This window comes from Gossypium arboreum, chromosome 5, assembly GCF_025698485.1.
Source record: "Gossypium arboreum isolate Shixiya-1 chromosome 5, ASM2569848v2, whole genome shotgun sequence".
Lineage (NCBI taxonomy): Eukaryota > Viridiplantae > Streptophyta > Magnoliopsida > Malvales > Malvaceae > Gossypium > Gossypium arboreum.
The window spans coordinates 937,973-965,116 of NC_069074.1; the positions used below are offsets into that span (position 1 = coordinate 937,973).

General features: G+C 33.0%; 1 long non-coding RNA gene across 1 annotated transcript; it reads left to right on the forward strand.

Moving 5' to 3' along the window:
• Window positions 1-4,946: 4,946 nt before the first annotated feature.
• Window positions 4,947-5,956, forward strand: LOC128292842 (uncharacterized). The gene is made up of 2 exons (XR_008282790.1): window positions 4,947-4,978; window positions 5,667-5,956. It is a non-coding gene; the product is annotated as an uncharacterized LOC128292842 (long non-coding RNA).
• The last annotated feature ends 21,188 nt before the right edge of the window (window positions 5,957-27,144 follow it).

The window sequence follows — 27,144 nt, forward strand, 5'->3', positions numbered from 1 at the left end:
TGTATAATGAAAGATGCAAAGAGAAAGAAGAGGTAAAGAGGTATACAAAGAAGTTTCTCTAGACCAACTTCGACTTTTTCGCCAAAAGTTCGAAATGATTCAGTCGACTGTTATAATCTCGAACGATCGAATAAAAGTAAAACGACTCAACAAGATGTCTGAGTAACTAAGAAACCAGCAGCTAGTGCTAGTAGTGTGCAAAATATTCCGAGACTTAGATGTAAAAATTGTGGTAGATTTCATATTGGTGAGTGTTGGGGAAGAGCCGAGCTTGCTATAAATGTGGTGGAACTGATCATTTTATTCGGATTGTCCTCAATTATTAAAAGAAGATAGAGAACAAGGGAGAAGCAAGCAAATACTCCTCGAAAGGTAAACGTTCGGTCAAAGTAGTCTTTGGGACTGTTCATTCGGAACGAGAGATCTGCACTCGATCGAGACAAGAGTACCTGACGCACATATGCTATCCGGCAAGGGAAGAAGCTTCGCTCCGGATGTGATAGCTGGTAATTTCTATCTTTTGATGATTCAGATATGCTTTAATTGATCCCGGATCTACACATTCATATATTTGCACCGCATTAGTGTCGAAAAGAAAATGACCGTTGAGTCCATGACCTTGAATTGCAAGTCACTAATCCACTAGGGCAAAGTGTGTTGGTTAATTTAATATGTCGAATTGTCCACTTGAAAATACAAGGTCGTGAATTCTCTGCGATTTAATGTTGTTACCTTTCGAGAATTTGATGTTATTCTTGGAATGGATTGGTTGATTGAACACGATGCCATAGTGAATTGTAGAGAAAATGGATTGATTTAAAATGTCGACGGGGAAATAGTTTCAAATGAGTTTGGGGATAAAAGAATGATGTCGAATTATTTCACCTTTTACACTCGAAAATTGATTCGGAAAGGTAATGAAGCATTTTAGCTTATATTCTTGATACTGGGGTTTTGAATTGAAGATGGAACAATTGTCGGTTGTTAATGAGTTTATCGATGTGTTTCGAGGAATTACCGGTTTACCCCGGATCGTGAGGTTGAATTCACAATTGATGTAATTCCTGCATACAGCTCAATATCAATAACACCGTATAGAATGGCACTAATGAGTTAAAAGAGTTGAAGACACAGTTGCAAGAGTTATTGGATAAAGGGTTCATCGAATCGAGTACATCACCTTGGGGCGCTTTGTCTTATTTGTGAAAAAGAAAGATGGTTCGTTCGATTGTGTATTGATTACGAGCGGTTGAATAAGGTAACAATTAAAATAAATATCCATTACCTCGTGTCGATGATTTGTTTGATCAACCGAAAGGTCTTGCAGTTGTTCTCAAAAATAGACCTTAGATCCGGGTATTATCACCGAAGGTTAAAGAGTGTGATGTGCCAAAGATCGCTTTTTCAAACTCGGTATGGTCACTACGAATTTTGGTAATGCCTTTTGGTTTAACGAATGCCCTCATCAGATTTATGGATTTAATGAATCGAATTTTTCAGTCTTATTTGGATAGATTTGTGGTGGTATTTATTGATGACATATTGGTCTATTCAAAGACGAATCCGAACATGCACAAAGACTTGAGAATTGTACTACGACGTTGAGAGAAAAACGGTTATATGCGAAATTTAGTAAATGTGAGTTTTGGCTTCATGAGGTTGGATTTCGGGTCATATTATATCACCAAGGAATTCGTGTGGATCCAAGTAAAGTTTCAAAGAAGGTGAATTGGAAAACACCAAGAATGTAAATCGAAGTCGCGAAGTTTTCGGGATTAGCGGGATACTATCGCCGCTTTATAAAGAATTTTTCCATGATTGCTTCACCAATGACTCGTTTATTACGTAAGAATGTTGAGTTTATGTGGTCTCGATGAATGTCGCAGAGCTTTGATCGCTTAAAGAAAATGTTAATGAAGCTCGGTCTTAACTCAACCGTAATCGTATACCGTATGTTGTGTACAAATGATGCATCTTTAAGTGGTTTGGGTTGTGTGTTAATGCAATGGAAAGGTGGTGGCTTATGCTTCACGGCAATTAAAACCACATGAAAAGAATTACCCTACACATGATCTTGAGTTAGCTGCAATTGTTTTTGCCTTAAAATTTGGAGACACTATTTATATGGTGAGAAGTGTTATATGTATACGGATCACAAAAGTTTGAAATACTTAATGACTCGTAAGGAACCGAACTTAAGACAGAGACGGTGGTTAGAGTTGTTGAAAGACTATGATTTGGTTATTGACTATCATCCGTGGAAAGCTAATGTAGTTCTTGATGCATCGAGTCGAAAGTCATCCTTGTTTGCACTTCGACAATGAATGCTCATTTGGCTCTTAATGAAGAAGGTGTCGATTAGTAGAATTGAAGGTAAAACCAATGTTTCTTCAACAAATTCGAAGCTACTGAATGAAGATCCAAAATTGGTGCTGAAACGGCAAATGGTTCGGATAATTTAGATTCGAGTTCAAGATTGATGATGAAGGTATATTGCGCTATCATAATAGGATTTGTGTTCTAATAATTCGATTTAAAGAATGATATTCTTTCCAAGCACATAATAGTATGTATTCTATTCATCCGGTAGTACAAAAATGTATGGTGATCTGAAAAAGACATATTGGTGGCTTTGGTATGAAAAGAGAAATTTCGAATTTATTGCAAAATGTTTGATTTGCCGACAAGTTAAAGCAGAGCATCAAGTGCCAACGGGTTTATTACAACCCATTATGATTCCCGAATGGAAGTGGGAGCATATTTCAATAGATTTTGTGTCGATTGCTGTGACTCAGAAAGAAAGATTCGATATGGGTGATTGTTGATAGATTGACAAAGTCGACACACTTTATTCCAAATCGTAATGATTTTTCACTTAATAAGTTAGCGAAATTGTATGTGTCGAGATTGTGAGACTACATGGAGTTCCAATATCTATCATTTCGCACGGGATCCGAGGTTTACTTCAAGATTTTGGAATAAATTGCAAGAAGCCTTAGGCAACAGATTGAATTTTAGTACAACATTTCATCCTCAAATGATGGACAATCAGAGCGAGTGATTCAAATTTTAGAAGATATGTTAAGATGTTGTATACTCGAGTTTGGTGACAGTTGGGAAAGGTATTTACTGCTATTGAGTTTGCTTACAACAATAGCTATCAGTCTAGTATAAAATGACACCATTTGAGGCTCTTTATGGTAGAAAATGCAAGACTCCATTGTGTTGGTCTGAATTGAGTGAATCAAAATAGTTGGGGTTGATTTGATTCGAGAAACCAAGAGAAAGTCCGGATTATTCGAGATAGTCTAAAAGCTGCTTCAGATCGTCAGAAGTCATATGCGGATTTAAAACAAAGAGACATAGAATATGCAGTGGGTGATCGAGTATTTTTAAAAGTTTCACCATGGAAAAGGGTGTTACGATTTGGTAAAAGGGAAAATTAAGTCCAGATTCATAGGGCCATATGAAATTGTGGAAAGGGTTGGTCCTGTGGCTTATCGTTTGGCTTTACCTCCGGAACTTGAGAAGATTCATAATGTGTTTCATGTGTCTATGCTAAGGCAAGATAGGTCGATCCTTCACACGTAATTCCCATCTGAAATTGAGCTTCAACGGATATGACTTATTCGTAAGAACCAGTGAAGATTTTGGCTCGTGAAGTTAAGGAATTGCGGAACAAAAGAGTACCATTGGTTAAAGTATTATGGCATCGACATGGTATGGAGGAGGCAACCTGGGAAACAGAGGAGTCAATGAGATCACAAGATCCAAATCTATTTTCAGTAACAAATTTCGAGGACGAAATTTTAAAGGGGGAGAGTTGTAACGACCTAATTTTCAATGGTGTCGGAAATGGTGATTTGAGATCACTAAATTCGACAAAAAGATTGAACAAGATAGTAATTTAATATTTATGAGTCAAGTAAGAATTTAGAAGAATTTGTGAAATGGTGAAATTAGTGAATTAAAAGAATTTATTAGGTCAAACGGGTCAAAAATGAGGTATCAAGACCTCAAAGTTGAAAATCGAGCTATAAATATTTTTATAAATATTTATGGAGTGTCATTGAGTTAGTATTAAAGTTTCAGTTAGAAAATTTTAACGCTTGGATGGCTAATTAATTAAAAAGGATTAAATTGAAAATAGCACAAAATTTGTTAAATTGTGAGTAAATAGCTTAAGTATTTAAAAAGATGGGTTTAAAGAGCAATTAGACCCAAAGGTTAATGGCTGGACGGTTTGGGTATGAAATAAGCAAGAAAACAATGTGAACAAGGGGCAAAATTGGAAATAGATAAAAGTTAATAGTTAAATAATGATGTAATTGAAAAATCTAGACATTTCTTCATATTTTCTCAGCCAAAACGCCATAGAAGGTCTAGAGAAAGCTCGCTTTTCATATTTTTACATCATGTGAGTCTAATTCTTGCTTTTTCTTGATAATTTTTATATTTTTATGACTTTTACAATTAGGTCCACTTGTAGAATTCATTAGTTTTTGATTTTATGGGTGAAATTGGAAGTTACCCTGGATGGATAAGGGAATTTTATGATGAATTATTATGAAATTTAAGTTCTAATTTCATATTAAGGTGGTTTTATTAAGTGATTTTGATAGGAAATGATATTTAGGACCTAATTGTGAAAAAGTTGTGAATTGAAGGTTGCTGTTGAAATTCAGAATATAAAAGGTTTTGAAATAGTTTATAATGATAAAATAAAGTGTTAATTGAGAAAAATTAGTTCAATTGATGGGTGAATTGAGTAGGGACTAAATTGTGAAAACTGTAAATTTTGGGGTAAAAGTGCAATTTCGAAATTTGAACAGCATAAATTGTGAAGTGAAATAGAAATCAAATAAATGCTAATGAGTAGAAATATTTTATATTATAGATCAAGAATCCAAAGAAGAACGAGGAAAAGAAAAAGTTATGAATAGTCCCTAAATTTCAATATCTTCTACAAATTAGCCGGGTAAGTTCATATGGTTGAATTTAGATGTTTATTTGTGAATGATTGAAGTTTATAATGTGTTATTATATACTAATTTGTTGTGGGATTGTGTAGATTTTGTTAATGAAAGAATAAATGTGGAAATGCAAATTAGGAAAAACACAGGATTGAGTACGTCAGATCGTGACGTGTGATGAATTGACGGATAAGACCATGGTTGTTCCATGGCAAAGTGTGAAATGTAGGTATGGTATCATCCATACTGAGTTGTGAAATGTAGGTATGGTATTATCCATACCGAAATCAGTGAAATGTAGGTATGGTATTATCAAATCCATACTGAGTTAAGAAATGTAGGTATGGCATTTCCCATACCGAGTTGAAAAATGTAGGTATGGTATTTCAATGAGGAAAACCATACGGAGTTGTGAATCGTGGCATTGAGCAACGACGTACTCAATTTCGTAAGTCGTTTCCTAATTTGATTATAAGAAATAAAAGAGAAGTGATCCAAATGGAAGAGATTGAGTAGTTATTCTTGTTGAGCTCAACTATGTGAATTATTATAACAATGGTTGTGAATCGCAGGAAACTTTAGTAAGTGTTTTGGTATTGTTTGGAAATATTATGTTTGGTAAGCATTACTTTTAACCTATGAACTTACTAAGCTTCAATAAGCTTACTTGTGTGTGTTTAATATTTTATGTAGATTGACTTGAAGTGAAGTGGGTAGATCGGATCAACACAACAAAGCACACTATCCAGATCAATTTCGGTAGCTTTTGTTTTATGTTTGAAGATTTATATGGCATGTATAGAGTTTAAATGAAATGAAGTAAAGATGTTATAAACTAGTTAACAACATTTTGTACTAAAATAGTTTTTGGTTAGTAGCAGTAGTCTGAGTTTGAAAATTCACCATAAATCATAAAAATATAATTATAGGTTGAATAAAATATGAAATTAAATCTTATTGAATCTAGTTTCACATAGAAGAAACGGTGTAAGCAAAAGGCTTTCATATCAGGAGATATTTGAATTTTTGTGAGACAAGGTCAGAGTGATTTTGAACTCCCCTGTTCTGATTTGTAAAAATCATTAAAAATTATAAAAAATTAATTATGAGTCATACTATATATGTATAGATTCCTTATTGAGTCTATTTTTAATAGAAATAAACGTCTTGGTTATTTGAATTCTGTACATGGAGAAATTTGGTTCGTAGTGAACAGGGGTCAGAGCAGCCGAACCCTGAAACAGGGGAGACTTCAACTAATAAACTGTACTAATTGGCCCAACCAAAAATTCTAGAAAAAAATTAGTAAGTAGATATATGAGCCTAGATTTGGGGAAAATTTACGGATTCAGATTTCGAGTTTTGTAACTCGAGATATGATTTTTTTTGCATCTGTAACGCAGTTGGACAGCTTGTCTGGAAAGTGTGATATAAATTGTTTGAATTTGTTTAAGTGCTCAAATAAGTTTAGTAATGCCTCGTGCTCGACTCCGGTGACGGTCTCGGGTAAAGGGGGCGTTACAGTTTTAGACTCAGTAACTAAATTTAATAAAAGAAAAACTGTAGGGGCAATTTTGTAAAAATGTCAAAACTGACCAAAATGAATTGTTTTATTATTTAATTTATAAAATTGAATGAAACCATTAATTTAGATCAAGATCGGGTGAAAACATGTTTTAGGGATTAAATTAAAAAGTGTTGAAATTGTGGAAAATTTTGTTATTTTATAGAATTTATGGGTTTTATCAATTTATATAAGAATAATTAAGTTCGAAATAAGGATTTAATTACAAGAACTTTTTTTTTCTTTGTCTAAGGATGAAATCGTCATTAATCAAAAGTTTAGGGGTAAAATGGTATTTTTTCCTAGAGATTAATTGAATGTATTAGAACATGAAATAAATAAAAATGATGATCAAATTTATTTATAAAGATCCAGGTGGCTCAAATATGAGACTTGAACTTGAAAAAGAAAAAGTTTTCGGATTAGTAAAACTATAAATACGAATAAGCAATGAAGTAAGTTCGTGCAACTTGAATTGAGTTATTGAATGCTTAAATGTATGTTTTGGGCTTTAAGGGCCCAATAGAGGGACATTATGATTATTTTCAGAATATGAATAATAAATTATTCAGAATTATCTGAAGATGCTTAGTAAACTCTGGTAATGCCTCGTACCCTATTCCGGCAACGAATACGGGTAGAAGGTGTTACATTTATTGGTATCAGAGCTAAGGTTTAGTCGGTTCTCGAGCCGAACGTAGCATATGTGAAGTCTAGAAATACATGCCATTATATAACTTATGATAAGATAATGTAATATCTTCCAACTCTGATGAGATTTATTTTACTTAAAGATAGAGATACTTTCCCAACCGAGCTAATTACGATAATATTGAAAGCGATACTCAAATATACAAGCAAAAGTAGATTATGATGAGTCGGAACTCATAAATGTTTGAATAAATGTTATATTTAAATTTATGTGTATAGTAAGTAAATTTTTAAGGTAAGTATCAATATTGAATTGAATTTGTATGGATATATGTGATTGATGTGGAAATAGAATTTTGGATATATGTTATATTTGAAAAAATTATTGATTGGGAATATGATGAAATTAATATGAATATGTGATTAATTGAAATGTGTATTGATTGGAAACTGGAAAGTGAATTGAATACCCTATTAACTATACCGGACTGAGTCGGATATAATTGGCATGCCATAGGATTTTAAGAAGGGATTTGGAGATGAGATTTGGATATGCTGATGTTTATATCCTTCGGATTTATCTGAAGAGGCACTTTGTGCTATTCTGGTCTGTTTTGGGAGGATTATATGCTATTGGTGTGTTTTGGTTGGACATTTTGGTGTGTTTGGATGGAATCATCCACCAAAGTCCGAGTCTTGTTAATAGGGGTAAATATGAATATTAGGTGAAATTTGTAACACATCTAACCCGTATCCGTCACCGAAACAGGGTTACAGAGTGTTACCAATACATACAAAACATTTACAGATTAATCGAAACATTACTATTCACTTTTTGAGATCATATATATATAACGACCTTTATTTGGGCCCTCGAAGCCCAACATGAACATTAAAATCAAGTTGGAGCTCAACTCATTTCTTATAAAATTTTTTGCTTAATTTTTTTTTTAATTTTTTTACTTGTGAACAGTACCCACATGCCCGTGTGATTAGGCCGTGTGGATTCCACACGCCCGTGTGGCTTGGGACATGCCCGTGTCCCTTGTCTGTGGAGCTTTTTGTTAATGACATCATCATCAATTTAGGGGCATACGGCCACATCGCACGCCCATGTCCTAAAGTCGTGTTCCATATACGGCTGAGACACATGGCCGTGTCTCTGCCTGTGTGGTCAATATCTAAGCTATTTTCCAAGCCTTGGTCAACCTTAATCTCTTACACACTTATACAAAATCAAAAGCATATATCATGGTATTTGTAATGGCCTAAATTCAAAATTATCAGAACAGTGGTTTCGTAACCACAAATCCGATTTAAAGAGAAATTTATTTCAATATTTTTGCATGAAAATTTATATGATATGAAAATAGTATGAAAATATTGATAGAAAAATTTTACCGATTTAGTGATTAGATAGAAAAAGAAATTATTGAAGAAATTGGGTAAAAACAAGGTATCGAGACCTCTATCTCGTAAAACCGAGTCAAAAATAATTTTATAAATATTTATGAAATGTTATTAATGTGGTATTAAAATTTCGTTAGGAAATTTTAATGTTTGGGTAGTCAATTAAATGAAAAGGACTAAATTGTAATAGGTGTAAAAGTTGCTAGAATGATTAAATAGCTTAAAAGTCTAATGAGAAAGGATTTAAAAGGCAATTAGACCTAAAATTTATTTGGGCTGGACGGCAAGGGTATGAAATCAGCAGAAAAATTGATAAATTAAGGGTAAAATTGGAATATTACAAAATTAACTAAATAAAACTAGGACTAAATAGGAAATATCTAGATTTCTCTTCATTTCTCTTCAATTCCAGCAGCTAAAAACGCCATAGGAGGGTTCTCTAAGCTGGTATTTCATAATTTTTGCACCAAATCCGGAAGATTCAAATACGAAGTTAGATCGAGGAAAGGAAAAAGTTCGGGATTAGTAGATTTTTATTGTTTACAAACAAGTATCAAGGTAAGTTCATGTAACTTGAATTATATTCTTAAATGCTTGAAATGCACGTTTTTTATATGAATATGATTTGAATGTTCAGTGTATGAAAATTGATAAAACATTGATATATTTGATAAAAAAGGGAAGAAATCCCGGTTGAATGAAAGGAAAATTTCGATAGATCTCTGAAAATGAATTGACAGTAAAAAGGATCTAGCCCGGACGGGTGATCCTTTCCTGATATAGCCCTCCCGAAGAATATGTGTAAAATGGATTTAGCCCGGACGGGTAATCTGAATTAGAGTCTGAATTTAGCCTGGACTGGTAATTGAGATCCAAGCTCATTAGAGCAATTGTTGTTGCAGGGGATTTAGCCTGGATTGGTAATCCCAACAATACTCTATGAGTTTGTATTGCAAGGGATTTAGCCTGGACTGGCAATCCCGCTGCAAGGTTGAGGTTCACGGGAGTGTGCTCTCTGAAATGGAAATGTGCGCACATGAATATGAATTGACAGACCCGGAATTGTACACTAAAAGTGTACCTCTGAAAATCGATCGAAATTTCGATAAATTCAACGGGATAAGTATAAAAAAATAACAAGGAAATGGAAATTATGATATTGATGAGCTCATCAATAATGTTATATATTATTGGTACATGGAAATTATTGTACTAACTTGAATGTTGAGTTTGTGCATATTAGGGTAATAATGCATTGAATGGATATATGGATGTTTATTGTATTGTATTGAAAATATTAGGTAAGTATAATTCTTGTTACATGAGCTTACTAAGCACGAAATGCTTACCCCGTTTCCTTTTTCCCTGTTTTGTAGTGTTAAGAGCTCGGAGGTCGGATTTGGTCGGAGACACATCACACTGTCAACCTCAGGATTTCGGTATATAAAGAAACTTTATTTTGGAAATCAATGGCATGTATAAGCTAAAAAGTAAATGTTCACGTGAAATGAATGTAAAGTTAGCCATTAGTATGGTTAACAAACTTGGTTTTAGATATGTGATGACGTTATCTTATAAATATGCATGAATTTATCTTGAGAATATGTTGAATTGATTTGGTTGATGTGGATTTGTCTCGATTTAATATTGCAGGGAAGGTTAGATATTTATAAAAGGGGCTATATTGAATATAAAAAAAAAATTAATTCGTAAACTCCGGTAATGCCTTGTACCCTATTCTGGCAATGAATACGGGTAGGGGTATTACATTTATTGGTATCAGAGTTACGGTTTAGCCGGCTCTAGGACCGATGTAGCAAATACGGGATTAGCTATACATGCCATTTAAATTATTATTGATAGTGTGATATCTCCTGACCATTTAAAATATGTTTTTCTTATAGTAGTGTCATCCGACCGAGCTCAATCTGAGGAAGTCGAGTCATGCTCGACTTCAAGACAAAGAGAAAAACTAGCGATAGAAGGCCCGAGAGGAGGGTCGAGGGAGGAGGCAAAACAAATTTCTTTCAAATGATGAATGAATGGTTTAATCAATACTTAAGAACTAACCTCAGAGTGCAGCAAGTTCGAGCTCCCCTCCTGTTCCTTCACCGGTTCCCGAGATCCCACAGTGCGTGTATTGAATCATTAGAAAAGGAAAAGCTCCAGAGATAAAATTGAAAATATAAATAAGAATTTCGACGGCAGATTGATGATGATTCGAACAAGTGAATTACGGTTAGAAAACACTACTCGGGTTCGGAAGAATTATCTTTACACCGAAGAATGTCCGAAATGTGCCGTCTCACCGCTAAAAGACACGACTTACCATTGGTGGAATACTAAAGCTTCAGTTGTTCAAAGAAGAAATTACATGGGAATTCTTTCGAATCGAGTTTAGAAAAAATATATCATCAAAGGTTTCTCGATCGAAAAGAAAAGAATTTCTTGAGTTGAAATAGGTAATGATCAAGATTCTCGAATATGAAAGAGAATTTGTTCGATTGAGTAAATATGCTCGAGAATGGGTACAATCGAACCTGAAATGTGCAAACGATTCAAGAAGGGTTAAATGAAGACATTAAACTACTGATCGGAATTCTTGAAATTCGAGAGTCTGCTACATTGGCGAGAAAGCTTATAAAGCGTAAGAATTGAGCAAAGAAAAGAAACAGTGAGAGGGAAGCTCGAATTTTTAGTAAAAGACCGATGGGAAAATCCGAGTTTTCTGCTTCAAAGAAATTGAAGAAGTATCAGGATCGTTCTACTTTAGCCATTGGGTATTCAGGCTGAGAGCGAGGTTCTCAACACACTAATCCAAGACCTTCTACTCCATCGGTGACCGGTGTTGGTAGTGTTGGCACTCTAAGCCGAGATGCCGATCTTGTAATAAAGCTCATTTTGGTGAATGTCGATTAAAGAGCGGGGCTTGTTACCGATGTGGTTCTTTTGACCATTTCCTCAGAGATTGTCCAGAAAGAGGTGAAAAATAAGCTGAACAGATATCAAAGCCGAGTAATCCAGTTTTGAGAGGTAGACCACCTCGACCATCTGGTAATGTCAGTGGTAGTCGATGAGCTACGAAAGATATTGCAGACAGGTCTGAAGCACGAGCACCTGTTAGGACATATGCCATTCGTGCCAGAGAAGATGCCTTAGCACCTGATATTATTACTAGTACATTTTCTTTACTTGATACTGATATTACTGCATTAATTGATCCTGGTTCTACGCATTCATATATATGTGTTAAACTTGCAATTGTTAAAAATTTACCTATTGAACCTACTGAATTTGTGGTTAAAGTTTCGAACCCCCTAGGCCAGTCTGTGTTGGTGGATAAAATTTGTAAAAATTGTCCACTGATGGTAAGAGGTTATTGTTTCCCGACTGATTTGATGTTACTGCCATTTGATGAATTTGACGTGATATTGGGCATGGATTGGTTAACCCAGCATGATGCGATAGTAAATTGTAGACAAAAATATATTGTGCTAAAATGTCAGAATGGTGAGTTACTCCGGATTAAATCGATCGATGAGGGTTATCGATGTGATTTCGATAATGGCGAGACAAAGGTATGGCAAAAAAAGTTATGATGCTTACTTGGCTTATGTACTCGACACCAAGGTATCTGAGCCAAAGATACAGGCAGTTCCAGTGGTATGTGAATTTTCCGATATGTTTCCAGAGGAATTACCAGGATTGCCACCAGAAAGAGAAGTGGAATTTTCTATAGATTTGATTCCGGGAACTACTCCGATCTCTATAGCTCCATATCGTATGGCTCCTATAGAATTAAAGGAGTTAAAGACACAGTTGCAAGAACTTGTTGACAGGGGTTTTGTCCGACCGAGTCATTCACCTTGGGGTGCTCCGGTTTTGTTTGTGAAAAAGAAAGATGGGTCTTTGAGATTGTGTATCGACTACCGGCAGCTTAATAAAGTAACTATAAAGAATAAGTACCTGTTACCCGAATTGATGATTTATTTGATCACCGAAAGGTGCTATCAGTTTTCAAAGATTGATCTTCGATCGGGTTATTATCAGTTACGGGTAAATGAGTCAGATGTGCCAAAGACAGCCTTTAGAACCGTGTACGGGCATCATGAGTTTCTAGTTATGCCGTTTGGGCTAACTAATGCACTGCGCAGATTCATGGATTTGATGAACCGGATATTCGAAAAGATTACTTGACATTTGTAGTAGTATTCATTGATGATATTTTGGTTTATTCTCGGGATGAAGAAGAACATACAGAACATTTGAAAATTGTGTTGCAAATTCTGCGAGAGAAGCAGTTATATGCTAAATTCAATAAATGTGAATTTTAGCTTCGAGAAGTGGGTTTTCTAGGACATATTGTATCTGCCGAAGGCATCAGGGTAGATCCAAGTAAAATCTCAGCTATTGTCAATTGGAGTCCACCGAAGAATGTATTTGAAGTTAGAAGTTTCTTGGGTTTAGCTGGCTATTATCGGAGATTTGTACAGGGATTCTCTATGACAGCTTCTCCAATGACTCGATTATTACAGAAAGATGTAAAGTTCGAGTGGACTGATGAATGTCAATAAAGTTTCAACCGATTGAAAGACCTATTAACGAAAACACCAGTATTAGTGCAACTGAACCGGTAAGGAATTTGTTATTTACAAGATGCCTCATTAAATGGTTTAGGTTGTGTTTTGATGCAAGAAGGTAAAGTAATAGCCTATGCTTCAAGACAACATAAACCACATAAAAGAAATTACCCAAGACATGATCTTGAATTAGCCGCTATTGTATTTATACCAAGATATGGCGGCATTACTTGTACGGTGAGAAATGTCATATTTATACCGATCATAAAAGCTTGAAATATTTGATGACACGAAAGATTTGAATTTGAGACAATAGCAGGTGGCTTAAACTGATAAAGGACTATGATTTGATTATTGATTACCATCCGGGTAAGGCTAATGTTGTAGGTGATACTTTGAGCCGGAAATCTCTGTTTGCTTTACAAGCTATGAATACCCGGTTATTATTGACTGATGATGGTTCAATCCTAGCAGAATTAAGAGCTAAACCGACATTTTTACAGCAAATATGTGAAGCTCAGAAGAATGATGAGAAGTTACAAGTTAAACGGGCACAGTGTGAGTCGTAATGATTCGAATTTGATTGGTTCGATGGTTGTTTATTATTCGAGGTAGGGTATGTGTACCTCGAATTGAGCTCATCTGAAGATTCTACGCGAGGCTCACAACGGTATTATGTCTGTACATCCGGGGAGTAATAAAATGTATATTGATCTGAAAAAGATGTACTTGTGATCGGGAATGAAACGTGACATCTCTGAGTTTGTATCAAGGTGTTTAATATGTCAGCAAGTTAAAGTTGAACATCAGGTACCTTCGGGGTTACTTCAGCCAATTACTATACCAGAATGGAAATGGGAAAGAATCACTATGGATTTTGTATTGGAGCTACCTTTGTCTCCAAGGAAAAAAGATGCTATTTGGGTGATTGTTGACCGATTAACAAAGTCAGCTCACTTTATTCCAGTACGTATGGATTATTCTTTAGATAAACTAGCTGAACTGTACATATCTGAGATTGTCAGGCTACATGGAGTGCCTATCTCCATTATATTAGATAGAGATCCCCGATTTACGTCTCGTTTCTGGGACAAATTGCAAGAAGCCTTGGGTACTCGGTTGTATTTCAAGATCGCATTTCATCCTCGACGGATGGTCAATCGGCGTGTAATTCAAGTATTGGAAGATATGCTCCGATGTTGTATACTAGAGTTTGAAGGTAATTGGGAGAGGTATCTACCTTTAATTGAATTTGCTTACAATAATAGTTAGCAGTCCAGTATTAAAATGGCTCCTTATGAAGCTTTGTATGGTAGAAAATGTAGAACACCGTTATATTGGACAGAGCTTAGTGAAAGGAAGATACATAGGATTAATTTGATCCGAGAAACAGAAGAAAAAGTAAAGGTTATTCGAGCTAGTCTAAAAGCAGCTTCCAATAGTCAAAAATCATATACCGACCTTAAACGAAAAGAGATTGAATTTCAAGTCGGTGACAAGGTATTCCTGAAAGTGTCTTCTTGGAAGAAAGTCCTCCGATTTGGTCGAAAGGGTAAACTGAGTCCAAGATTTATCGGGCCATATGAAATCATAGAAAGAATTGAACCGGTCGCTTATCGATTGGCATTATCATCGGAACTTGATAGAATCCATAATGTTTTTCATGTATCTATTTTATGACGATATCGATCAGATCCTTCACATGTTATTTCTCCGACAGAAGTGGAGATTCAACCAGATATGACTTACAGTGAAGAACCGGTCAAGATATTGGCACGAGAGACAAAAGAGCTTAGAAATAAAAAGATAAATTTGGTGAAAGTATTGTGGCAAAAACACGGGATTGAGGAAGCGACATGGGAACCAGAGGAGGCAATGAGGAAACAATACCCAAATCTTTTTACTGGTAATGTAACACCCCTAACCCGTATCCGCCGCCGTAATGTGGTTTGAGCATTACTACCATTTACGATCACTAAAAAATTTAAATACTTACCGATTCAATGCATCATATAAATAAATATATTACCATTCAATCAACAGTTTGACAGGTTGTATAAGCATCAAACAAAGAACATTGTTAGTATACTTGCACATATCTCATATAAATTCAACACCGATATATCTATTTTCTCGACATATCGCACTTGAGTTTAATAATAGTCTCAATTACATAATTTCCTTGTATCAACATATCAAAGATAATCATATATGTACATGTCATGAAACATATCATGCTCTTACCGCTTTCTTCATAAGCATATATCATTCATTTCATTATATCAATATTTCATGCTCCATCATTTCCATATATTTTATGTATATTTATTCCTAATAGCTTATATCAAACTTAACATAAATTATATTTCATGTACTTATACTTATTTCGTTTATCTATCTTCATAATTATTTCATATAACCATTCGTCATCCGATACATATTACACGAATATCAATTGTTCAACAGATGCTAGAGCGTCTCCCATCCACGGTCTTATTTATCTTTGACATGATGCCATAGTGTCTTTCAACTATGGTCTTACTCATTTTCTGTCATGTTGCCATGGTATCTTTCAACCATGGTCTTGTTCATTTCATATCACGTTGCCATGGTATCTTTCAACCATGGTCTTACACATTTCATATCGAGTTGCCATGGTATCTTTCAACCATGGTCTTACACATTTTATATCGAGTTGCCATGGTATCTTTCAACCATGGTCTTACACTCGAGTTGCCATGGTATCTTTCAACCATGGTCTTACACATTTCATATCGATAGCACACTCCATGAACCTCATCCTTGCGGCGGGATTACCATCGAGCTAAATCCTCGCAATATAAACTCATAGAGTATTGTCGGGATTACCACCCGAGCTAAATCCTCGCAACGACAATTACTCTAATGAGCTTGGATCTGAATTACTAGTCCAGCTAAATTCAGACCCTAATTCGGATTACCCGTCCGGCTAAATCCATTTTACACATATTATTCGGGAGGGCTATATCGGGATAGGATCACCGTCCTGCTAGATCCTTTTACCGCCAATTCCTTTTCGAGATCCATCGAATTTTCCTTTCATTCAACCAGATTTCTTCCCATTTTATCAAATATATCAATGTTTTATAAATTTTATACAATGAACATTCAAATCATATTCACATCAATAACATACAATCTCAAGCATTTCGAATATAATTCAAGTTACGAACTTACCTCATTGATTGCTCGTGTTTATTATTTCATTATTCGATATATTTTCTTTCCATGATCAAGTCTCGTATTTGTGTCGTCCGGATCTTTATAAATAAATTTGATCATCATTTTCATTCATTTCATATTCTAATACATTTAATTAATGCTCTAGGCAAAATTACCATTTTGCCTCTAAACTTTTAATTAATGACGATTTCATCCTTAGGGACGAGAAAGTAAAATTCTTGCAATTTAATCCTTATTTCCAACTATTATTCTCATATATAATGATAACAGTCCATGAATTCTATAAAATATCAAAATTTTCCATAATTTCAACACTTTTCAATTTAATCCCTAAAACATGTTTTCCCGATCTTGAACTAAATTGATAATTTCGTTAAATTTTGTAATTTAAATAATAAAATAATCTATTTCATGCAATTTAGTCATTTCGACATTTTTACAAAATTGCTCATAAAATTTTACTTTTATTCAATTTAGTCCCCGAGCCTAAAACATGCAAATTAGCCATGCTAGATGAATATTCATACATATTTTCCTCCTCCTCCTCTCCATTCCACATCCTTAATTTATATAACATACAACAAGTAACATTATCAATAATTTCACTATTTACTTATATGTACATTCAAACTGTCCATTTGCATCATAGTCACTAAATTATTTATATATTAAGCTACAGAACTCGAAATTAAGATCCATTAATTTTTCCTGAAACCAGACTCACATGTATTCTTATCATAAAATTTTCAGAATTTTTGGTTTGGCCAATTAGTACAGTTTATTCATTAAAGTCACTCCTGTTCTGCTGTCTGACAGTTCTGACCCTTCTTCACTAAAAATTAGTTATCTCCTTTTACAGAATTCAAATGATGTTCTAGTTTATTTCTAATAAAACTAGACTCATTCAGGATTCTATAAATATAAATTTAAGCCTCTAATTATTTTTCTTCATTTTTTTATTATTTTTCAAAGTCTGAACAAGGGAACCCGAATTCATTCTGACCTTGTCTCACAAAATTCATTATATATAAAAATTTACAAATTCATTGCTTACACTGTTTCTTCTATGAGAAACTAGACTCATTAAGATTTAATTCCATATTTTTTTCATCTTCTAATTCAATTTATAAAATTTATGGTGATTTTTCAAAGTTAGACTACTGTTGCTGTCCATAACTGTTTTAGTGCAAGATATTAATTACCATGTTATAACACCCTTATTTTCTTTTTCTACACCATTTCTCATCACTTTCTCTTATTTTCTCTTCACTAACATATCAAGAACATAGGACCTTATGTAATAAAACTCTACTATAACATTATTTCCATGATTTATCAACAATAACAAACTTAAAAACATATTGAAATCTTGATGTACTTACCTTATTCTCTTGATACCAATCTTTAACTTGATTTTCTCTCCTCCAGCTTCTATTTCTTGAATCCAACTTGATATTCTAACTCCCCATGTTCTCCTTAACATTTTCTCTCTTGGTAGCTATGGAAATTCATTTGATTTTTGGGTGAAAACGGTGAATTTTTGGTAAAGGACCAAATTGTAAAGAAAGTAAAACTTTCTTTCTTCCTCTCTTTCTCTCACGTTAGTTTGCATGGAAAGGAAAGATGATGAAAATTCTTCATCTTTCTTTCCTTATATACTAAATAAATAATAATAAAATAATATTAAATATCTCATAAAATATTAATAAAATAATATTTATCTAATTAATTAATTTAAAATATCATTAACATAATCATTACATTCTAGAATTCTCTCTCTTACTAATTGACCATTTTGCCCTTCATGATCTTTTAGAATTCCATCCTTGAGTCATCATTTAATTTGGTAAAATTGCAATTTAGTCCCTCATAGTTCTTCACTTATTCAATTTGGTCCTAATTCATCCATTTTCCTTAGTTTCTAGATCATTCTACCCTTAAAATATTTACACTATTGGTCCTTCAACTTTTCATATTTACACTTTAACCCTTTAAGTCTTGAGTATTTACTCTTAGGCAACAAAACTTTTCTAACTTTTACAATTTAGTCCTTTCCTGAATCAAGATATCATAATTTACTTCCCAATGTTGCCATAACTCAAAACTTCCCTTTTTTATCACTTTATTTCCTTATTTTATTATATCAAGGATAATATATTATTGTAAAGATTTTCAGGGTATTACAGGTAAGATTTTCGAGGACGAAAATCCTTAAAGGGGGGAGAGTTGTAATGGCCTAAATTCAAAATTATCGGAACAGTGGTTTCGTAACCACAAATCCGATTTAAAGAGAAATTTATTTCAATATTTTTGCATGAAAATTTATATGATAGGAAAATCGTATGAAAATATTGATAGAAAAATTTTACCGATTTAGTGATTAGATAGAAAAAGAAATTATTGGAGAAATTGGGTAAAAATAAGGTATCGAGACCTCTATCTCGTAAAACCGAGTCAAAAATAATTTTATAAATATTTATGAAATGTTATTAATGTGGTATTAAAATTTCGTTAGGAAATTTTAATGTTTGGGTAGTCAATTAAATGAAAAGGACTAAATTGTAATAGGTGTAAAAGTTGCTAGAATGATTAAATAGCTTAAAAGTCTAATGAGAAAGGATTTAAAAGGCAATTAGACCCAAAAGTTATTTGGGCTGGACTGCAAGGGTATGAAATCAGCAGAAAAATTGATAAATTAAGGGTAAAATTAGAATATTGCAAAATTAACTAAATAAAACTAGGACTAAATAGGAAATATCTAGATTTCTCTTCATTTCTCTTCAATTCCAGCAACTAAAAACGCCATAGGAGGGTTCTCTAAGCTGGTATTTCATAATTTTTACACCAAATCTGGAAGATTCAAATACGAAGCTAGATCGAGGAAAGGAAAAAGTTCGGGATTAGTAGATTTTTATTGTTTACAAACAAGTATCAAGGTAAGTTCATGTAACTTGAATTATATTCTTAAATTCTTGAAATGCACGTTTTTTATATGAATATGATTTGAATGTTCATTGTATGAAAATTGATAAAACATTGATATATTTGATAAAAATGGGAAGAAATCCCGGTTGAATGAAAGGAAAATTTCAATGGATCTCTGAAAAGGAATTGACGGTAAAAAGGATCTAGCCCGGACGGGTGATCCTTTCCTGATATAGCCCTCCCGAAGAATATGTGTAAAATGGATTTAGCCCGGACGGGTAATCCGAATTAGGGTCTGAATTTAGCCTCGACTGGTAATTCGGATCCAAGCTCATTAGAGTAATTGTCGTTGCGGGATTTAGCTTTGACCGGTAATCCCGAAAATACTCTATGAGTTTTATTGCGAGGATTTAGCTTGGACCGTAATTCCACTGCAAGGTTGAGGTTCATGAGTGTGCTCTCTAAATGGAAATGTCGCACATGAATATGAATTGACGGACTAATTGTACACTAAAAGTGTACATCTGAAAATCCATCGAAATTTTGATAAATTCAACGGGATAAGTATAAAAAAATAACAAGGAAATGGAAATTATGATATTGATGAGCTCATCAATCATGGTATATATTATTAGTACATGGAAATTATTGTACTAACTTGAATTTGAGTTTGTGCATATTAGGGTAATAATGCATTGAATGGATATATGGATGTTTATTGTATTGTATTGAAAATATTAGGTAAGTATAATTCTTGTTACATGAGCTTACTAAGCACGAAGTGCTTACCCCGTTTCCTTTTTCCCTGTTTTGTAGTGTTAAGAGCTCGGAGGTCGATTTGGTCGGAGACACATCACACTGCCAACCTCAGGATTTCGGTATATAAAGAAACTTTATTTTGGAAATCAATGGCATGTATAAGCTAACAAAGTAAATGTTAACGTGAAATGAATGTAAAGTTAGCCATTAGTATGGTTAACAAACTTGGTTTTAGATATGTGATGACGTTATCTTATAAATATGCATGAATTTATCTTGAAAATATGTTGAATTGATTTGGTTGATGTGGATTGGTCTCGATTTAATATTGCAGGGAATGTTAGATATTTATAAATGGGCTATATTGAATATAAAAAAAAATTAATTCGTAAACTCCGGCAATGCCTCGTACCCTATTCCGGCAATGAATACGGGTAGAGGTATTACAGTATTCATTTAATGATTAAACATTCTCAATTAAACTAAAAATATAGCATTTGTATGTCATCATACATGTGTCTCTTATACTCATTTTACCTTGTCTATTATGGTACCACTTATACTTTTATACCATGATTATCATCTTACCAAATATTTTCAGCTTAATTGAGACAGCCCTAATTTGACCCTAGTCGGGAAGTGGTTTCGAGACCACAAAACCGAGTCATAAAAATAATTAATTGTTATATTCTATGCTTATTATATGTGTACATGCAAATGTGAAAGTTTCATGCTCTAATTTTGTCATTTGTATGTGAAATTATTAAATAAGACTTATGTGAAATAATTGTGGAAGGTGATAGGTAATTTTAAAAAGGGGTCTATTAATGCATGTCACAAAAAGTTTGGACTTACATGTCAAATATCCAATTTTTGATTATGGTGGCCAGCCATAATGATTGTTGATGGGCAATATATATGTTTAATTAAATATTATAATAAGAATTTGCATTATTTTGAAACAAAAAAATATTAATTGAGATAAGAAAAGAAAAACAAAAGGTTTGGTTCATCTTCTTCCTTGCTTAGCCGAACCTTAAAGAAGAAAGAGGAGATAGCCATTCGGTCACTTTTGAGCTAGAATTAAGGTATGAAATTTATGTTCATTTTTGAAATTGTAGCATATATTAAGTTAGTTACTAAGTCCCTAACTTAGCCATGTCAAAATTTTGATTTTTTAGTAATGATATGAGTAATCGGCTATGGAAGATTTTTGAAGAGAAAAAGATTAAGGATGTCACCTGATTCTGGTTGTTGTTAAATTTTGCATATCTTGTACTGTGGGTAAAATGCACAAAATAAATATGGTTAGAACTAACATGCATTGCTGTTCGGTTTATGCTTGAGGAGTTTAAAAATTTGGGAGCTTAAAACTGTTTAAATTGTTATTTATATTGCTGTCCAAAAGTTTCAATTTTAGTAATGTCCCATTATTAATAGTTGAAACTAAGAAACAAGTATTTGATGAAAGGATGTAGGTGGCTAAATTGTCTGAAAATTTAATTGTTGTTAGCTCGAAAAGTATTCGAATGTGTGCTGGAAATTAATATCTAAAGGCATGCTAGAGTTTAATATGCCGAATATGAACAATTATAAGTTAAATTAAGGTTTGCTAAATTACCATTGTCATTGCCGAATATGTGCTTAATTAAAGAAGAATTTGTTGTTGAACGTTTTAAATGATTTAGATAGTTATAAATTAAGTTGAAGCTTGGTAAAATTGAATAATTGAGGCTTAATTGTTTAATGGAAATTGGCTATTATAGTGAAATGCAATGTTAATATTTAGTTGCTAGTGTTATATGTGTGTTAGCCGAATTTGAACTTGAATAATGATTTGAGCACGATGTATTGTATTGAGATTATGCTTTAGTGAAATTATAGATATATGTAATGAAATTGATTGGTGATTTACATGTTTAAATAACATGCATGCAAAGAATGTGTGAAAGAATGAATTGGTAATAAATCTTGTTGGGACAACAACAGTAACGTGATTTTGGAAAATCACCATAAATTGTGGGAGTTGAGTTAGAAGCTGAATAAATTATGTAATTAAAGCTTAATGAGTCTATTTTCTTATAAAAGAAATTGTGAAAGCAAAAGAATTTCCGATAATGAGAAATTTGATTCGTAGTGAAGAGTGGTCAGATTAGTCAAACAGTGAAACAGGGGAAACTTTAAGAAAAATATGGTATTTATTGGCCAAGCTAAAAATTCTGAAAATTTTATGGATAAAAGATATATGAGTCTATTTTCAGGGAAATTTTACAGCAATTGATTTGGAGTTTCGTAGCTCCGATTATAAATAATTTAGTGACTGTTGCTCAGGAAGACAGCTTATTGTGAATTTGTGATTATGTGGTAAATATTGATAAAAATTTGTTAACGAGTTGCTTAATGTTTTCTTATAAACTTACTATGATCTATATGTGTGAAAGTCGTATATATATATATATATATATATATATATATTCTGAAAGTAATGCTTGAATAGTCGAATAATGACTAGTTTAAAATTGTTGAATTTAAGCTCAAGAGCATAGAGAACCAAGGTTGGACAAGGGAAAAGAGAAAGTAGTTGAATAGTTGATCTGAGACTGTTCGAAAATATTCGAGGTAAGCTTTGAATAGTCACATTTAGTACGTAATTGATAATGTCTTGATATGTGTATGATAACTGTCCTGCGAAGTGACAAATAATTTATGTTTAAGGCTTAAAGCCGAATAGACATTAGAAGTTAAGCTTGGAAAGTAAAATGGACATATATTCTTATGTATGTTATTGAGCCAAAAGTTATATGAATGGTGCCCATGTTATGCTATTATTCGAATGGAATAAATGAACTATGATTGTGAGATGTTATGTGAATTGAATTTTCTTGCGAATAAGTATGCATGACATTCAGTGATGTATCCGGACTTAGGGTCCGCAGGCTATGTGTTGGAATTATATCCGGACTTAGGGTCCGCAAGCTATGTGCTGGAATTATATCCGGACTTAAGGTCCGCAGGCTACGTGCTGAAAATATGTCCGGGCTAAAGTCCCGCAGGCTTCGAGCTGGTATTATACCGGGTTTAAATTTCCGCAGGCTTGTGCTGGTATTTGGATTCAAGTCCTAAGACCTGACAGGCTTAATGCCAGTAAGTTAAGTAATATTACGATATTGAATGTTTGCAGTAAACCATCGTCGAGTAAGTACTATACATTTAATATGTTCAGGTACGTATTACTTACTCATCGGTGAATTGATTTCGAAGTGAATCATTAGCATCAAAGAAGAATATATATATAAATATGATTGATGGTTATATTTGCGAATATGAGAATGATTTAATCGGTCATGGTATATTTGTATAGGAATTATATGTTAAAATTTCTTTATGTACTCATGTACATTCAGTCAATGATTTTGTGAATTATTAGTATCAAATAATGATACTTAAGTGTGAATGATTGTTATATCTTTAGTAAAACAATGACCTATTCGGTCAAATGTTGTTATTATATGAGATTATTTGATTTAAATGCATCGCATGAACTTTTAGTAAAAGAAAAATATGTGCTGAGAATCTATGTTTATGTTTATGTGTATTCGGCCATGAAGCAATTTGAATTGAGAATAAGTCTGTTTAAATGAATGTTTTGATTTTTGATAAGTTTTAACTATTTGTGATGCTTAAAACTTACTAAGCTTTGAAAGCTTACTTCGTTTGTTACGTTCTCTGTTTTATAGATTGTTGATTCCAGTTACCTGCTCGGAAAGGGAATCGTCAGCTATTCGTCACACTATCTATCATTTTGGGGTACTACTATATTTTGGAGCTAGTATGGCAAGTATGGAATAGACTTAAGCGAATGATATTTTGAGACGTACTTATATATAAGCCATGTGAATATGGCTACTTTTGAATGTCGATACAAGTTTGAATTTCGATCTTTAACTGAGTTTGGCGATGTATATTTTTATTTTATTTTTATTGTGTATGTTTTTTTTTTTAAATATTAAATTTTGGATCAGTAACTCTTCATAACCCACCCCGGCGACGGACACGAGTTATAGGGGTGTTACATTAATCATCAAGCATTCATATTTAAAGTTAGATCATATCTTTATAAAATACCACATTTCAGATGCACGGAATAAAATACTTGCCTTAGACATTTCAGTCCAACTTCTTACCCAACAAGCATCATATTGAAACTAGTCATATATATATACATGTCATGATATGTATCATTCTCATACTATTTTCTTATAAACATATGTCATTTGTTTTCCTCTTCCTCCTCTCCATTCCACATCCTTAATGTATATAACATTCTTGTAAGTACAATTTCATAATTTACTTATTAATGCTCACATCAAGCTGTTCACACGAGTCATAATCACTTAATTATTTAAAATTCGAGCTACAGAGCTCCAAATTAAGATCCGTAAATTTTCCTTGAAACTAGACTCACATATCATTCCACCATAAAATTTTTAAAATTTTTGGTTTAGCCAATTGGTACAGTTTATTCATTTAAGTTTCCCCTGTTTCACTATCTGATAGTTCTGACCTCTATTCATTAAAAATTAATTATATCGCGGTACAGAACTCGAATAATATTCCCATTGATTTCTATTGAAAATAGACTCATTAAGGATTCTAAACATAGAAATTTTAGCCTCTAATTAATTTTCTCCAATTTTTGGTGAATTTTCAAATTCAAAATAGGGGAACCCGAATTTATTCTAACATTGTCTCACAAAATTCATTATATCTCATAATTTACAATTCAATTGCTCACACCGTTTCTTCTATGAAAAACTAGACTCAATAAGCTTTAATTTCATATATTTTTCATCCTATAATTAGATTTTTACAATTTATGGTGATTTTTCAAAGTCAACCTACTGCAGCTGTCAAAAACTGTTTTAGTTCAAGATGTTTATTACCATTTTTCCTCTAAATTTCATAGGTCATACAATTCAATCATTGCTCAATTAGCCCATCTATTAAGCTAATTTTTCTCAATTAACATTTTATTCCATCATTCTAAACTATTACACAACCTTTGAAAATCAGAATTTTAACACTAAACCTTAATTCACAATTTTTTCACAATTAGGTCCTAAAATCATTTTCTATTGAAATTACTTGATAAAATCATCAAACAACAAAATCAAAGCTTCAAATTCTTTTTATTTCATCATAAACAGCCAACACTTATCATTGATAGCTGTTAATTTTGTTCATAAAATCAAAAACTAATGAATTAAACACTTGGACCTAATTGTAAAAGTCACAAGAACATAAAAATCTCAAAGAAAAGGGCAAGAATTAAACTCACAGATGTCAAAGTATGAAAAACCAGCAGCTTTCAGACTTCCCATGGCGTTTTTTGCTGAAGAAAAATGATGATATCTCTAGATTTTTCAAAATTGTCTTATTTTATATGTTTAATTTGCAAAATTTCCCATTTTGCCCTTGTTTCTCCTTGTCTTTTTTGCTGATTTTCTTGCCCAACCGTCCAGCCCATACAATTTGGGTCCAATTGCCTTTTAAATCCCTCCTTTTTAATCACTTAAACTATTTAATCACAATTTAATAAATTTTGCACTATTTTCAATTTAGTTCTTTTTAATTAATTGACTAACCAAACGTTAAAATTTTCTAACGAAAATTTAATACTAACTTAATAACACTCCATAAATATTTATAAAAATATTTATGGCTCAGTTTATGAATCCGAGGTTTCGATACCTCGTTTTCAACCCAATTTACCTAATTAATTCTTTTAAAATCGCAAAATTCACTAATTAAAAATAATTCTTTTAAGTTCGCGCTTGGCCTATAATTATTATTTGTTAAAATTTCTAAACTTATTCATCGATTTTAGTGATCTCGAATCACTGTTTCCGACACCACTGAAAAAAATTTGGCTGTTACAAAATTGAAATGAGAATTGAATTCCCTATTAACTTGTCGGACTAGTCGGATATAATTGGCATGCCATAGGAACTGGAAGTGTACGGGATTTGTCAACTTTACTGATCAGGCACTTTATGTGTCGTATTTCAGGCACCTCGTGTGTCGTATCAGGTACTTTGTGTGTCATTTTAGGCATTTTATGTGTCGTATTTCAGGCATCTTGTGTGTCGTATCAGGCACCTCGTGTTTCGTTTCAAGCACTTATGTGTCGTATACTGATCAGGTATTACACACCGTTTTAGGCACAATGTGCCGTACTGGTGTGTTTGGTTGGATCCGTGTATCCGTCTGAGTCCGAGTTATGTTAATAGGGTTGAGTAAATGAAATGAGAAAATCGAATGACTTTGATCGATTAAACTATTGAAAGTGTGAAAATGTGGAATTATGAAAAGAAATGTGAATTGTGAATTGAAATAGAGATATGAGATTGAAAGCTTGAACCAAAGGTTCATGAATTGATTAAAGATAATATAGATGATATATGATGCCATTTGATGAAAGACTATTGCTGAGATATGAAATTAAAGCATAATTAACACATATGACTTATATTGTTACATGTTTGATGTCTATTATTTATTATAGTATTTATAATTTGAATTATGGTAATACCACTGAGTACAAACATACTCAATGTACGATTGTATTATTATAATTCAAATTATTTATTATTATTAAGTGTTAAATCCCTATCACTCCATATGGGATTCAATTCTATTATGTTTGGAAAAAGAAGTCGATGGTGAAACTTACATGAAACTATTCTTCTGTCTCTTCCGGTTTTCTCTGAGAAATCATTTGGATATTTATTATTATTTTCGTATGAGTTATGTTCTCGGATTTCTGGTATGGTATCGTATCTTGGAGTTCTTTATCTCGGTTTTCCTATCACTCTTATTTCGTAAATTATCGATCATGATTTATCCTTAAAGTATGTTCTTTGGTTTATGATGACTATGTCTATTATGATAAGACTATCCGTGTCTGTTTGGCATGTCTATGATGTTATGTGCCCAACATGTTTGATTAAGTAAATTTTATTCAAAACTGAATAAGTGTGTATTTATGTACGCTTGGTTG